Source organism: Hypanus sabinus, chromosome 18 (assembly GCF_030144855.1).
Source record: "Hypanus sabinus isolate sHypSab1 chromosome 18, sHypSab1.hap1, whole genome shotgun sequence".
NCBI classification, from domain to species: Eukaryota; Metazoa; Chordata; class Chondrichthyes; order Myliobatiformes; family Dasyatidae; genus Hypanus; species Hypanus sabinus.
In genome coordinates, this window is record NC_082723.1 from 6,326,199 (window position 1) to 6,341,949 (window position 15,751).

The 15,751-nt window shown below is 46.7% G+C and overlaps 1 protein-coding gene across 4 annotated transcripts in view; it reads right to left on the reverse strand.

Moving 5' to 3' along the window:
- LOC132407302 (zinc finger protein 239-like) overlaps positions 1 to 14,733 on the reverse strand; it is a 29,454-nt gene extending 14,721 nt beyond the window's left edge. For 2 of the 4 annotated variants that reach the window (XR_009516441.1, XM_059993611.1), the window contains exons 1-2: positions 10,984 to 14,733; positions 3,131 to 3,299 (exon numbers count right to left, since the gene is read on the reverse strand). The gene's annotated coding sequence lies outside the window, so the exon portion shown is untranslated. Of the gene's footprint in view, positions 1 to 3,130; positions 3,300 to 5,476; positions 5,824 to 10,983 lie in introns of those variants that run through there. The other 2 variants (XM_059993613.1, XM_059993612.1) reach the window with 2 other exon arrangements.
- Positions 14,734 to 15,751: the final 1,018 nt, after the last annotated feature.

Consider the following 15,751-nt stretch of genomic DNA (forward strand, 5'->3'; position numbering starts at 1 on the left):
ACTGTAAACACGTTACTGGCAGAACTGATAAGGACTGGAAAATGTACTGGTTAATGCTGATTTTAATGGCCCTTAGGGAACCTGCCCCTGTCTCGGGAGGCCCCCAGTTTAACACTTTCCTGTCCCTCTGCCACACCTATGCTAAGCAAGTTGAGCGGGGAGCACATTGGGTATGTGCCCGGATTCTCCAACAGGGTAAGACTATGTCAGTTGTGCCTCTGAATACTAGCGGAGTCCATTCAGTGATGGTGTTCTCTGATAGCCGTAATGGTAGCATTGTCAATTGCACCATATCCAGGTCTGGAAGGCCAGACTGGGGATGGTGTTGCTTTGAGGGTTGGAGTCGTAGATCTCCTCCACAAGACCCCTCCAAGCTATGTCCGGGATAAGAGTTACATCTCCAGCAGTGGCTGGTACTACTTGTTGGTGGAACCAGAACGAGAGTGCACCCTATCAAGCGGGAAGTAGTAACTGTACCAAGAGTCAAACTTATGATACCCCTGAACCACTAAATGGAACTCATTGGGTTTGTGGAAATAGGGCCGATCCCTGGCTGCCAGGAGAAAGAACAGGGCAGCGACATGGAACCTCACCCTCGGGTTCCCGAGGGGGGACGAGGGTCGGAGTGGTTGTTGCTACTTGGCTGACCTTGTGCCACACTTGAGGATCCTGGCTCAGCCTCAGGATCACCCCAATGGAATAGGCAATGAAGGGGTATAACAGAATCGGAGAGATTTCGGATGATTGCCTCTCCCTCCTATGGGGTAGCCAGAAATTCCAGGGAAATAATTAATTTAACAGCTGCTCTCGAAGAATTGGCCAATAATACAGCCGGAGCACTGACTGACACTCAAGCACAGGTAACTGAGATGATTGCAATTCGCCAAACAGTGCGATAGAATCAGATGGCCCAAGTCTTTATATTAGCAGAAAAAGGAGGGACCTGTGCTATCATAGGTAAGGAATGCTGTACTCATATCCCTGACGAATCTTCCAATATTACTGACTTGTCTAAACACAGAACCCAAGAGATTCTGAAAATTCAAGATGTTGGCAGTAAGCTGCACAATTTTGGGACCAGTAAGGCAGGGGGGGTGGCCCTGGCCTTTCAATATATTCGGGGACTTCTGGGGGTTATTTTAGCATTTTGGAAGTCTGATTGTATTAATTTTGATTACTGTCTGCACCCTACGGTGCGTTTGGCCACGTTTTATATCATGTTGTAGAAGCAGAACCCCATAACCATATGCCCTCTGCTTTGCTTTTACTTTGGCTTTGACTTCTCTTGTCAGCCACAGCCACATCCTGTTTCCATTCAAAAATTTATTCTTCTTTGGAATATATCTGTCTTGCACCTTCCTCACTTGTCGCATATACTCCAGCCACTGCTGCTCTGCCGTCCTTCCCGCTCGTGTCCCTTTCCAGTCAACCTTGGCCAGTTCCTCTCTCATGCCACTGTAATTTCCTTTACTCCACTGAAATACTGACACATCGGATTTCCGCTTCTCTTTCTCAAATTTCACAGTGAACTCAATCATGTTGTGATCACTGCCTCTTAAGGCTTCCTTCACTTCCATCTCTCGAATCACCTCTGGTTCATTACACAATACCCAATCCAGTACAGCCGATCCCCCAGTAGGCTCAACAACATGCTGTTCTAAAACGCCATCTCGTAGACACTCTGCAAATACTCTCTCTTGAGATCCAGTGCTGAACTGAACTTCCCAATCCACTCGCATGTTAAAATCCCCCACAATTATCATAACACTGCCCTTCTGGCAAGCCTTTTCTATTTCCTGTTGTAATTTGTAGTCCACATCACTGCAGCTGTTTAGAAGCCTGTAGGTAACTGCCGTCAGGGTCCTTTTACCCCTGCGATTTCTTAGCTCAACCCATAAAGATTTCAGAAATGTCACTCCACTCTTCAAGAAGGGAGAGAGGCAGAAGAAAGGAAACTATAGGCCACTTAGTCTGACAGTGGTTTGAAAGATGTTGGAGTCGATTGTTAAGGATGTGAGTTCGGGCTACTTGGAGGCACAAGATAAAACAGGCTGGACTCAGCATTGTTTATGCAAGGGAAAATCTTGCCTGATTAATTTGTTGGAATGCTTTGAGAAATAATAAGCAGGGTAGACAAAGGAGAATTGGTTGATATTGTGTACTTGGATTTTCAGTCCATTGACAAGGTGCCACATAGGAGTCTCCTTAATGAGCTCTGAGCCTGGTTGGGCAGCGATGAGGAATGGCTGGCCTCGAGTTTGTGTAAATCGAAGGTCGGTTGCAGTGGGAAAGGGTCGGGACCGAGCCAGACGGCTGGACAGTCTGTGCCGGTAATGTAGGATCAGTTAGTTCTGGTTCCCCAAGCTGTGAGAGTGGATGTCGGTAATTAGGATCTGTCTACATGTATCGGTGTGGGGTAAATGGTGGGGAAGTTGTGGGATTACTGGTGGGGTGGAGGGAGGTTGGGGATGTGGGTTATCGGACACAGTGTGACCCGGAAGGATGAGTCCTAGGGCAGCTCACGTTGTGAGCAAGGGAGGATCAGGTCCATTGCATAAGACAGCTTTCAGGAATCAACAAGTCTCTCTTTATATTAATCAGTCTAATCTTACTGCTAACATTGTGTTTGTCACAGAGCCCAGAGTCTGGGAACAGCTCAATGGCAGGAAGCAGATGGTGATGATCGGAGGCTGTTTATTGGAGTCAAGGCCCATGTCTCCTGGAGCTCCCCAGGGTAACACCCATTGATACTTGTCATCGATGTCAATAATCTGGTTGAGAATGTACAGGACATGGGTAGTGAGTCTGCAGCAAATAATTGTAAACAATTACTTCTTTTGCAAGATAGTAAATATAAACACCCCTCTTTCCCTCTCCACACTCAGAACCGACCAAAAGCTACTTCAGAAGATACAAGTTCTTCAAATGAGCAAACACTGAGGGAATGTGAGAGACTTTAAAGAGCTGGGATACTGACAGCACATTACCAGACCTGGAGTGATTGCAAATGAGTCTGATAGAGGCATAACTGGTATTTCTGGTCACATTCAGCTCACTGTAACTATTCCCTACCTTCCTTTTACAGGTATGTAATGTCTAAAGGACCAGTGTTTGAGTAAATGAGACTCACCTAACTTTCTCCTGACTGAATCAATGGAAACTCCGAGTCAGATGGGTTCTCTCCAGTTGATGCTCTCAATCCCCAGGCTGGTTCACTTGCTGATTTTCCCTCATCTTTAGTCGTGGTTTACTTCCAGCTGTGGGCTTTTCTTCCAATAAATCTCTCACCGCAGGTCTAACTTTAACGTAAATGATAATGAAGCACGTTAACAATACAAAGGAGAACAAAATATTTCTGCTCACTGAAATCTGAATATTGATGACAAATATAATGATCTCAGTGAACAAATCTGTAATTGTCCGACACGTCACAAAACCTGATATGGGATAGGAAGGAGTCATCATTCTGTCATGGTAAGATATAAGATGTAGGGATAGAATTAGGTGACTCGATCTATCGAGTCTGCTCCACCACTCAACCATGGCTGAGATTTATTCCAACATCATATTCCTGCCTTCCTCTTGTAACCCTGAAGCTACTTAGCAATCATGAGTATATTAATCTCTGCCATAAATATACACAAACGGCAGCCTCAACCAACCTCTGTGGCAACAAATTCCACAGATCAGACATCTTTTGGTTGAAGAAATTTTTGTCAACTCAATTTTAATGGTAAGCCTCTTTATTCTGAGACTCTCGGTCTAATGGAAACATCCGCTCTATGTCCACTGTATCCAGGCTTTTCAGCATTCGGTAGGTTTACTTAACCATACATCCCTCCACCACCCCCACCGTCCCTCTGAACTCCATTGAGAGCAGTTCCTGAACCATCAAATGCTCCTCATACATAAAGCCCATCATCCCTGAGATTATTCAGGTGAAACTTGTTAGTAACAACTGCACAGAACACATTCCCAAGTATAACAGACAATCAGGAAATTTAAACCATTCCAGAGTGAATGCAATAAAAAGAAACTGGAATCACCAGAATCGCTCAACAAGTAAGGAACTGCTGTGGGGAGAGAAACAAATTTAATGATTCAGGTTCACAATCTTTTGTCAGAATGGATTCAGAATTTTTCATTTTTAGTGCAGATTTCCAGCAACTTGAGATTCTGTTTGATTTCCACTGTCTGACAGACAGGTGACAGTGAGGAGGAATTTCCAAACACAGTTCGAAAACTGAACCCCCCAGGTCTACTTCTACTGGTTCAAACACAGAACAGCCCAGTTACTCACAGCCTCTCCTTGTGAGGGATGGAATACAAACTCATTCTCTCCTCAGATTAGCAGTCATTGCTTCTAAAGGAACTCCAGAAACAAACATTTGATCCCAGACCAGAAATACTCGCTCAACACCTCATAAACCCGGGCAGCTTGATCCCCGGGTCCATGTTACTTGGATCTAAACAGGGGTGCAGTGCTGCCGGAGCTCACCGGAGCACCACTCCAGCACTTCTGTTAGAAAAGAAGTCAAAATAAACAAACGGGGAATTTAACAGCGGACGCATATTAAATAGAGGGAATTTTAAGGAAAGGGGGGGGTCAGGGAGAGAGGTTGGTGGCTGGTGAGGAAAATACTACTAATAACATTAGGATAGAGTATTCGATAGTTTTTGGTGAAATCCTGGAGCTGTGACTGTGGTGGTCTGTGGATTACTCGCTAATACAAAAGTAAATTTTTCTATCTAACAACCTTATGGCTTCTAAGCAAAGTTATTTCACTTGCTTGATAATTAGATTTGATAATAATTAGTGAATGCAACCTTTGCCTTATTATTAAGTTATTATATGTTTTTTTGTACCAGTTATATACTGAAATGCAGTGATTGGCTATAATCTTGTTAAAGTATTATTTATCACTGTATTTCTGTGGAGCTCTGGAAATCATATATATTTCTTTCTTCTTAGTTTAGTGCTTGACATTATAAAAAGCTCTATTCATATATATGTATATATACACACACACACACACCCGCCCCCTCCCCCCCCCCCCAATTTGTGTACCTGCTCATGACATCAATGGGACAAGAAAGCTGCCCGGTACATGAAAGAGCAGGTACACAAATACACAAATTGGGTGTGACATACTAGGGGTGATTGATAAGTTCGTGGCCTAAGGTGAAAGGAGTCAATTTTACAAAACCTAGCAATTTTCAATTATCTGTAACAGAAACAGCACAAAACTGATTAACTTTCTGCATAATCACTCAAAGAGTTGAACAGCACGTGCAGGTACCGAGAGCCGTATAACATTAGGCCGCGAACTTATCAATCACCCCTCGTACAGCTCCGGCAGCTAAAAGATTGGCACTGCACCGCTGCTCCAGCCGTCCCACAGAGCTCGGGCCCGGCCCTTTCCCAATGCAACCGGCCCAGATTTACACAAACCCGCCGGGATCAAACCCCACTCACCCCCGCTCGAATCGGTGAACCGCCAACGACAGCTGCATTCGGCAGTGCGCATGCGTTTATCAGGATCTTCTCCACAGCACCACTAGCGGTCGGAGGTACACATCGCCACCAGTGGCCGGAGGTCCGTACAGCGCCCCCAGTGCCCGGAGGCGGGCGGGACAACAGGGAGGAAAATCACAAACGCGACAAAGTCTGCAGATGCAGGAGATCCAGCTCAACGCAAACAAAATGCTGGCGGAACTCATCTATCGAAAAGAGTCGACGGTCGACGTATCCAGCTGAACCCTCGTTCAAGATTGAGATGGAATAGGCGAAATATCTGAATAAAATCGGGGCGGGCGAGAAAATGACTGACTGGAAGGTGATAGGTTGAAGCGCAGCAGATGGGAAAGCTCAAGAACAAAAGAAAATAGAATCTAATAGGAGAAGAGAGTGGAGAATCGGAGCAGTGGACCCAGAGAAACGTGAAAAGTCAGAGAGGAAGAGAGGGAGTGGAGGGAGGGAGATCTGTTCACCAGAAGGAGAAATCGATATTCGTGCCATCAGGTTGGGGGGAGGGCTACCCAGCCCGAATATAAGGTGCAAATCCTGGACGCTGAGGGTGGCCTTAACTTGGCAGAAGAGATGGGTTGACACGTCGGAATTGGAATGGGAATGAGAATGAAAATGTTTGGACACCGGGAAGTCCTGCTGGGAGCGGACAGTTCAAAGGTCAGTTTGTTATTAAAGCAGGTATCCATAAACAACTCTTGCGGTTTATTTTCTTCACCAGACGACCACAAAACAAAGAAAGAGCTTGAAAGTCATTCAGAGAGAAAAATCAAACTCCACCCCACCCCCCGCATCAAAAAGAATGGCATCCCGATCATCAACCCTCAAAACCCACCCCTCCCGCACAAAAAGGAACAATAACATCGATCCGACCCCCTAAAATACAACCCTACACCGCACAACTGCGGAGGAGCTGGTGTACCCAGTGTAGAGGCGGCCGCATCGGGAGCAGCGGACACAATAGGCGACCCCGGAAGATTCACAGATGAAGTGTCGCCTCACCTGGAAGGATGTTTGGAGAACGGAGAGAGTTCGGCCGTCCGGCCCTTTCACTGTGACACCCCGAACATCAAATCCGTCCAAACGAATCTGGGCGAACTTTAATTACCAATAAATATCATTCCTCTCAGCGATCAGCTGTCTGATTGAATTACTGACTTTAAAGAGGAAGGGGTGTCTATGGTCTACATTGTCAGGGTGTTGAGTTTACCATGAGACAAAGACTGCAGGGACGAGAGGTTTTCTGTTGACTAATACACTGTGTGTGGACCCCGCTGGCAATTCTGGTGTTGTGACCCGAATCGAGACAAACACCACGCTGCCCACTCCACCAACAACACGGCACAGCCGGACACATAACAGGGGACTTTACATTTCACAACACTGGATTCAGTGATGAAACCCGTGATTAATGTTGTTGTCCCACTGGGATCATCAGAAACGTCCATTCAGATGTTTTTTTTTAAATACAACCGCTCGCCCAGAGGTGACGTCACATAGGCGCACCCACGAGCCGGACGTCACACATGGGCTCCCCACACCGGGATCTGTCCTCTAGACGCGGTGTCTTACGTCACCCACGCGCTGGCGAGCTCGAGCTTCATCGGTTCAACGGCTGAGCTACCGATCGCGTGACCGCCCCTCCCCCACCGCTGAAAACCAAAGCTTCAGGACCTGCGCTACTCCCATTGGTGCGAAGCGATGTCAATCACTGGTCACAACCAGTAACGGAGGTGGAAAAGGGGAGTGGGCGTTACTCCGCTGAAACCGTTTCCCGCTCAAGTGTCCATCTCCCGTCAGGGCGGAACAAATCCCAAAGTAAATGTCCGCTTTCTGATTTATTTCCATTTCCCTCCGAGGGAAGTTGGGGCGTTTGTGAAGCGTCTCCTGCAGCCCGAGTCTGATGTATCGCTGAGAGGTAGGAGGAGACCGCTCGGCCCGTCGGTTTGATGCCGGTTCCCGGGGATGAGGGAGGGAGAGGGGGATTTTATTGAAAGGATGAAGATGGTGTGAGAGGAGGCGGACAGGATGTTTGTCCCGGTGGGGACAGGAGGGGCTCATCTGTGGAAATGTCTGAGCCCACGGTGGTGGCGAGCAGAGGGATTCACCACATTGGGGGGCAAACACCGGCAGACTGTTGCCCTGCAAGCGGGGCCATTGGTCCGGGCAAAGTGACAATTATTTGGGATTTGTTGAGATTGTACCTGGAATATGGTGTAAAATCCGCTCCCCATACTAACACGGGTTACACAGACCAAAGAACAAACTGCCGGAGTAACTCAGTGGGTCGGGCAGCATCTGTGGAGGGAAATGGACCGTCAACATTTCGGGCCGAGACCCTCCCTCTGGACTGAGAGTGGACGGGAAATAGTCAGAGAAAAGAGGTGAGGGGTGGGGATGGGGCAAGTGCTGGGGAGTGAGAGGTGGATCCAGGTGAGGGGGAGGTGGGAAGGTGGAGATAGTGACGGGGGTGGGAGGTGAGGGGTTGGGGCAACACGGGGCTGCAGAAGATGGAAATTAATTCCATAGAAGGTTAACAAAGAGATTAGGGAGTATTTGCTATAGAGAGTGCAATGAAATGGAAGTTGCCATCTTGTTGATGGTTAGAAGGGCTGAATGGCCACAGATCGAAAATATCAGATAGAAGGAATAGACCTGCGAGGAAATTTCAATACACAGGGCAGTGAGTACCTGGAGTGAGCTGTTCAATGTTTGCATCGTTGGTTATCTACCTCGGGTTCAGTATCCTCACCGTGTTTGGGTATTCCCACTCACTGTCGTCTGTCTGTGAGCAGCTGGAAATTAAATAAACACTCAGGATGCTGGAGACCTGAAATCTCATCAGAAATTGTTTGAAGCCATTCTGACACAGGGTGTTGGAGCTGAACCATTAACTTTTCTACGAGTCTGTGGTGGCCAGTTCGACCATATTTGCTGTTGTGTGCCGGGGCAGCAGGCTGAGGGTCGCAGACACCAACAGAATCAACAAACTCATTCGTAAGGCCAGTGATGTTGTGGGGGTGGAACTGGACTCTCTGAGGGTGGTGTCTGAAGAGAGGATGCTGTCCAATTTGCATGCCATCTTGGACAATGACTCCCATCCACTCCATAATGTCCTGGTTAGGCACAGGAGTACATTCAGCCAGAGGCTCATTCCACCGAGATGTAACACTGAGTGTCCTAGGAAGTCATTCCTACCTGTGGCCATCAAACTTGACAACTCCTCCCTCGGAGTCTCAGACACTCTGAGCCAATAGGTGGGTACTGGACTTATTTCCACTTGGCATAAGTTACTTATTATTATTTAATTATTCCATGGTTTTCTGTTGCTATATTTCTTCACTATTCTTGGTCGGCGCGGCTTTAACAAAACATAGTTTCCCTCGGGATCAATAAAGTATGTCTGTCTGTCTGTCTAACTGTCTTTGTTCCTCTCCACAGATATTCTTCATCCTTCGAGTGTTTCTTGTTTTTGCAGTTTTTTAGAACATTTCTTTGGAATGATTTAAGACTCCTGGTAAATTGGCTTATGTAGGACGCACAATGTAATTCATTCTCTTGCAGCACAGAAACAGCGCTTTCGGCCCATCTAGTCTGTGCAATTCTCTGCCTGGACCCATCCATGTGCACCCAGAATCTAGATGTCAATACCTCCCTCATCCATGTACCCAGACAAACTTCTCTTCAATGCTGCAATTGAACCCGCATCCACGTTCGCGTCACCTTCTGAGTGAATTAAAAATCACAACGAACAGGGTTGTCAGAACAGATCGGTTCAGAACACTCCTGGGTACCGGCTTCCAGAGAGATTACGCTTCACACTCTACCACCACCGTCTGCCTCTGTGGTCAGATCATCTCAGTATCCACAAAGCCAAGTTCCCCTGGATCTCTGCTTCCTGCCACCCTGACCTGGCCTAATTTGGGGAATGTTATCAAAATTCTCAATAAAATCCAGTTTGCGCTTCTGCATGAATTTCAATAGACAGCAGACAGTAGGTGGGTGTAGGCCATTCGGCCTTTCTAGCCGGTACCGCCATTCACTGTGATCATGGCTGATCATTCACAATCAGTACCCCGCTCCTGCCCTCTCCCCATATCTCTTGACCCTGCTATCTATAAGAGCTAATATAATATATAATTTCAATAAATACTCCTGAGTACCTTAATTTCAGTGAACAGTGAACAGACAAGCGCAGAATATATGAAAAAGACTGACAAAATGAAGTTCCATTGGGGCAAAGAAATTGAAATTCCGTGAAATTGAAACTCTAGTCGTGTGTGTGTGTGTGTGTGTGTGTGTGTGTGTGTGTGTGTGTGTGTGAGTGTGTGTGTGTTTCCGTGTCTGTGTGTGTGTGTGTGAGTGTGTGTGTGTATCCGTGTCCGTGTGTGTGTGTGTGTGTGTGTGTGTATCCGTGTCCATGTGTGTGTGTGTGTATCCGTGTCCGTGTGTGTGTGTGTGTTTTTTCTGAGGGAGAAATGAACAGAAACATAGATGGAAGACAGAAAAATAGTTAGAGGGACAGAAGCACAGATAGACAAAGATATTTCTCCATCACAGGAAAATTTATTGTTGTAACATGAGAGAATTAAAGAGATTGGCGTGGGCAGAAACACCAGCATGGACTTTGTAGACCTCACTACACACATCGATGCTGTGAAACTCCATGGACGACGTGGAGCGAACTGCTCGCTTGCATGAGCAGAATATGTTGATTGCAGAGTGTCATTGTATGGTCGGCAGTGCAAGAGGAACTCTACCACTATTAGGGCAGGTAGAAGATCAGGTGAGCGTGGCTGGGCTGTATTCATTTTAAATGGATGCTACAAACAAACATATCACTGCCTCCCATACCCATCACTCCGCAGGGATCGCTCCCTCTGTGATTCCTTTGTTCACCTGTCCCTCACCACTGATCTTCCACCCGGCACTTTTCCCTGCAAGTGGACAAAGTACTACACTTGTCTATGTAGCACTCGTCAGGGGCCCAGTCATTTCTCCCAGGTGAGGCACACTTCAGCTGCCAAACCAAGTCTGTAGTGTTTCCTGCTCCTGATGCGGGCTTCTGTACATTGGGGAGACCCGGGATGAACTGGGGTTGATTTCATTGAGCACCACCACTCCATCGGTGACAAGCAGAGTTTTCCGGCGTCCAAACATCTTAATTCTGATTTCCATCCCATTTTGCCTCCATTGTTTCCTCTTCGGTCACGGTGAGGCCGCCCTCAAGACGCAACAGCAACAACTTACTTTCCGTCGAATTTGCCTCCAACCTGATGTCATGAATGTCGGTAAAAACAAATCCCTCACCCCTCCCTTTTCATTCAATTCACCTCTCTGGCCCCATGCCTATGTTCACCCGCCTATCACTTCACACGTCTTGACCTGCTTCCGTTCTCCCTGTGCTCCACTGTCCCCTCTTATCAGATTGCTTCCTCTCCAGCCCCTTTACTCACCTGGCTTCATCTGTCAGTTTCCCTCCGCACGATATTTTAGCCTGGCGTCTTCCTCCTAACTTTCCAGAACTGAAGAAAGATCTCGGCCTGATACTTCGACTGTTGATTCATTTCATAAATGCTGCCCAACCTGCTGAGTTCCTCCAGTATTTTGTGTGTGGTGCTTTAGATTTCCAGCAGCTGCAGAAATCCACCTGTTTGAGATATTGAAATGTACATACTTTTGGAAAATTTGAAATGGATGGAGACACACGGACGAGTAAATCCATAAGACCATCATATACAGGAACAAATGCTGGGACATATACAGCATTTGTCCCATTGATTTTGATCCACCAGTAAATCATGGGCTGATCCGATTCTTCCTGTCATCCCCACTCCCCTGGTTTCACACCATACCCTTTGATGCCCTCTGACTGAAGTAATTTTTCCTCACCTCAGTTCTAAACAAATGTCCTTCAATTCTGAATGTTTCTATGAACTCCAGGGAATCCAGCCCAAGAGCTGCTGGACGTTCCTCATACGGTAAATCTTTCAGTCCTGGAATCATTCTCATGAATCTTCTCTGCACCCTCTCCTACATCAGTATATCCTTTCTAAAATAAGCCCAAACTGCACACAATACTCAAAGTGTGGTCCCCCGACAGACTCACCATCGTGTCCCTGCTCTTCTATTCTGTACCTCTAAAAATGAATACCAACATTGCATTTGCCTTCTTCACCACCGACTCAACCTGGAATTTAACCTTTCGGGTATCCTGCACAAGGTCTCCCAAGAGCACTTGCATCTCTGCATTTTGAATTCTCTCCTCATCTAAATAATAGACTGCCCGTTTATTTCTTCCACCAAAGTGCATGACCATACACTTTCCAACTTGGTATTTCATTTACCACCTCTTTACCCATTCCCATAAACTATCTAAGTCTCTCTGTCGGGTCTCTGTTTCCTCAACACGACCCGCTCCTCCACCTTTCTTTGTATCATCGGCAAACTTATCCACAAATCCATTACTACTGTAGTCCTTATCATTGACATACATCCTAAAAAGCAACGGTCCGTTCACTGCCTCCTGTGGAACTTTACTGCTAACCGGCAGCCAGCCAGAATAGGATCCGTTTATTGCCACTCTCTGCTTTCTGCTGACCAGGCAATGCTCCACCCATGCTAGTAAATTCCCTTTAATTCCATGGCCTATTATTCTTGTCAAAGGTCTTCTGAAGATCCAACTACACTATATCTACTGTGTCTCCTTTGTGTACCCTGCTGATAATTTCCTCAAAGATTCGCAGTGGGTTTCTCAGGCAGGATTTTCCTTTCAGGAATCCATGCTGGCTTTGGCATCTCTTGTCATGTGTCTCAGGTACTCCGTAATCTCATCCCTAAGAATCGATTCCAACAACTTCCCAAACTACTGATGTCAGGCTAACACGTCTATAGTTTCCTTTCTGCTCCCACCCACCCTTCTTAAATAGCGGGGTAACATTTCCAATTTTCCAGTCATCTGGTACAATGCCAGAATCTAACAATTCTTGAAAGATCATTGTTAATGCCTCTGCAATCTCTCCGGCTGCTCCCTTCAGAACACAAGGATGCATTCCATAAGGTCCATGAGATTTATCCAACCTCAGAACATTGAGCTTCCTGAGCACCTTCTCAGTCATAATTTTCACTGCACAAATTTCACTTCCGTGACACTCTTGAATGTCCGATATACTGCAGACGTCTTCCACTCGTTCAGTTCCACTGCCCTCTCTGCATCTCTCATTACAATATCTCCAGCATTATTTTGTATTGATTCTATATCTACACTTGACTCTATTTTACCCTTTATATTCTTAACAAAAAGCTTTTAATATTGTCTTTGCTATTAGTTGCCAGCTTCCTCCCATAATTCCTCTTTTCCTTTTCATCTGTGCCCGCGAGGATATTGGACCCCTTTGGGTTCAGGTGTAACCTGTCCTTTTCGTACTGGTCGTACCTCCCCCGGAAGAAGCCCCAGTGATCCAGGAAGCCCTGCCCCCTAGACAAGTCTCTAGGCCACATGCCTGATCATGATATTCTTTCATCACTAGCAGGGGCCCAGGCAGCAATTCTGAGATTATTACCCCAGATGTCCACAGGGGTCTGATTAGCGACGTTTCTTTTTACGATCTATGTCAGTGCATCGGATAACAGTATTGATGGTCCTGTGGCCAAATTTACGGATGAAGTCGGATATTGAAAGGACTGGATAGAGAGCTCGTGGAGGGCTATAGTATCCGGTTACCACAATGCCATAAATACAACTTAAATATATAAACAATAGGCCTACTCCATGGCTTGAGATTCTTAATTGGAGAATGGTGCTTTATTCCCAAAATCCACATAGCCCACAATGACTGTACACTGCTCCCAGCAATGGAACACACCCCTGCAGCCCCACAGTGCACTATGTTCTGATTGCAAAGCTACAAAATTGCATGTGAGTAGCCTCCCCTCCCCCAACTCCATTCTTTCTGCGTCACCGGCAGACTGGGACATCTCACATCTCGCTGCCTCCGCCAGTGTGGTGAACTACATATACCTGTCTGGACACGCCCCCTTCTGACTGCTCCTGTGGCTCCTCCCACAGACCCCTGTATAAAGGCGATCAAGGCCTGAGCCCGGTCTCTCAGTCTCCAGGATGTAGTATGGTGGTCACTCACTGCTTGTTCCTTCTTCCAGTCAATAAAAGCCGATATCTCGCCTTTACGTCTCAGAGTGAGTTATTGATGGTGCATCAGCCAGGACATTAAACTGTGACCAATTGTGGCCAGGGACTGATCTCGGGGGAACTCCAAATGCTCCCTCCTTCCAGTCTGAAAACGACCCACTCCTCCAGCCACACACTACCGGCAGTTTATCGATCTTCAACGAAAAAGCCTAGTCACCTACTCCTGAGGGTCAATACCATTGCTGACTCTCAGTTTACCACCGACAGATGCCAGGAGGGACATAATAATCAGAAAGTCTCTAGTCGCGTCCGTGTAAATAAATGTGATCGCAGTCGGTGTGTGGCGATGCTCAGACTGTGAAGGAGACAGACAAACTGAGCCAAGTCACAGACTGATGAAGGGGAGGAATGTTACATTTTGACACAGAGAGGGAAGCAGAGAGTTTGTTATTGACCCTGATGCCGGAACTGTAGCCAGTTAGAAGATGAAGTCTTGTTCCTCCAAATTGTTTTGAGCTGTGACAGTGCTTTTCTCTGAAAGCACCATGGAGACTAAAATTACCTGAGTTGAAATGTTGTCCTTCGCCCACTGACGTGGTCTGTAAACTTTTAACAGTGTAGAAATGTCAAAAGATCTGTGTGTGGGAATCACAAACACAACAGAACGATAGTCCGCTGTATCTGTCAGTTCACCAGCGTTTGAATGCCACCGATCCTTGAATGTGGAGGCCGGGATGCTGGAGAAGACAACGCCCCACTCGCTACCAGGAGAGCCCGATCACGTGTCCATGTCTGTGATCTGATTGGATACAATGCCATGACGTTAACAGCAGTGTGATGTCATTCTCTGGCTCTCATTTTGGAAGGGATTCAATCGGCCATCGCAGTTACACCAACAGCTTCACACTGGGAAGCGGCCGTTCACCTGCTTCGTGTGTGCGAAGAGACTCATTCAGTTAACCCACCTTGTGATGCTCCGCTGAGTTTGCAATAAGTGGAGGCCACATTTCTGTCCGGAGTGAGCAAAGAGTTTCACTCGATCATCCCGGCTGCTGCAGCACCAGCAACTTCACGTCAGGGTGGAAGTTCAAATCAGCTCCGTGTTAAATGTTTAACCATCACGGTGACTGAAGGCAGCTGCAGGTTCATGAGGGACTGTTACTGTCAGATCCTGCTGTTCTTGCGGCTGCTCATCGCACCCAGGAGTGAACCCTGGTCACTGAGCATTGGAGGAGTCTGTTCTGCTGATGTTAGCCTTGCACTAGACTGATGTTTAATACTGTGGATCCGTGAAAGATAAATCAGTTCTGTATCAAATCCTGTGTCTCTACCACACTCACAATATACACTAGACAGGCCACTCGTCCCATCTGGTCCCTGCCCATGTTTCTGTTCCATATCAGTATTTTAAAATTTATCTCTGCCGTTTACCTCTCACTCTCTTTGTTGCAATTTGTCACCACTCGGTGGGAGAAGAGATTTCCTGTGAATTTCGTAGAATCATAGAAATCTGCAGCAAATTACCGTTCATTATACATTGTTCCGACCATGTAACCTACTCTGCTAACTACCTAGAATTACCCTACCGCATAGTCCACTATTTTCCTAAGCTCCAGGTACCTACGATTCTCTTAAAAGACCCTATTGTACCGGTCTCTACCACCGTCGCTGGCAGTGCATTCCACACACCCACCACTCTCTCTGTACAAAAATAAACCCCTGACATCTCCCTTGAACTACTTCCAAACACGTTAAGCTATGCCCCCTCGTGTTAGCCATCTCAAGCCCTGGGAAAAAGCCTCTGAATATTCATACGATCAATGCCTCTCATCGTCTTGTGCATGAATTTCCTACATGATTTTCCCAGGCTAAGTAACACGATGAGCTCGCTGAGTATTTGACCTTCCCCAGTGCTCTGGACTAAGGAGGTTAAACTCTTCCCTACTTTTTTTTTCAAATTTTGGGTCATTTTCACTAATTTCAAAGGACTGTGCCTCAGAGAGCTGGGTTGTTGCAATGCGCCTCTAAAGCCTGACAGCAGACCAGCGAGTGAATCTTCGGTGGAGCAAAGTCAG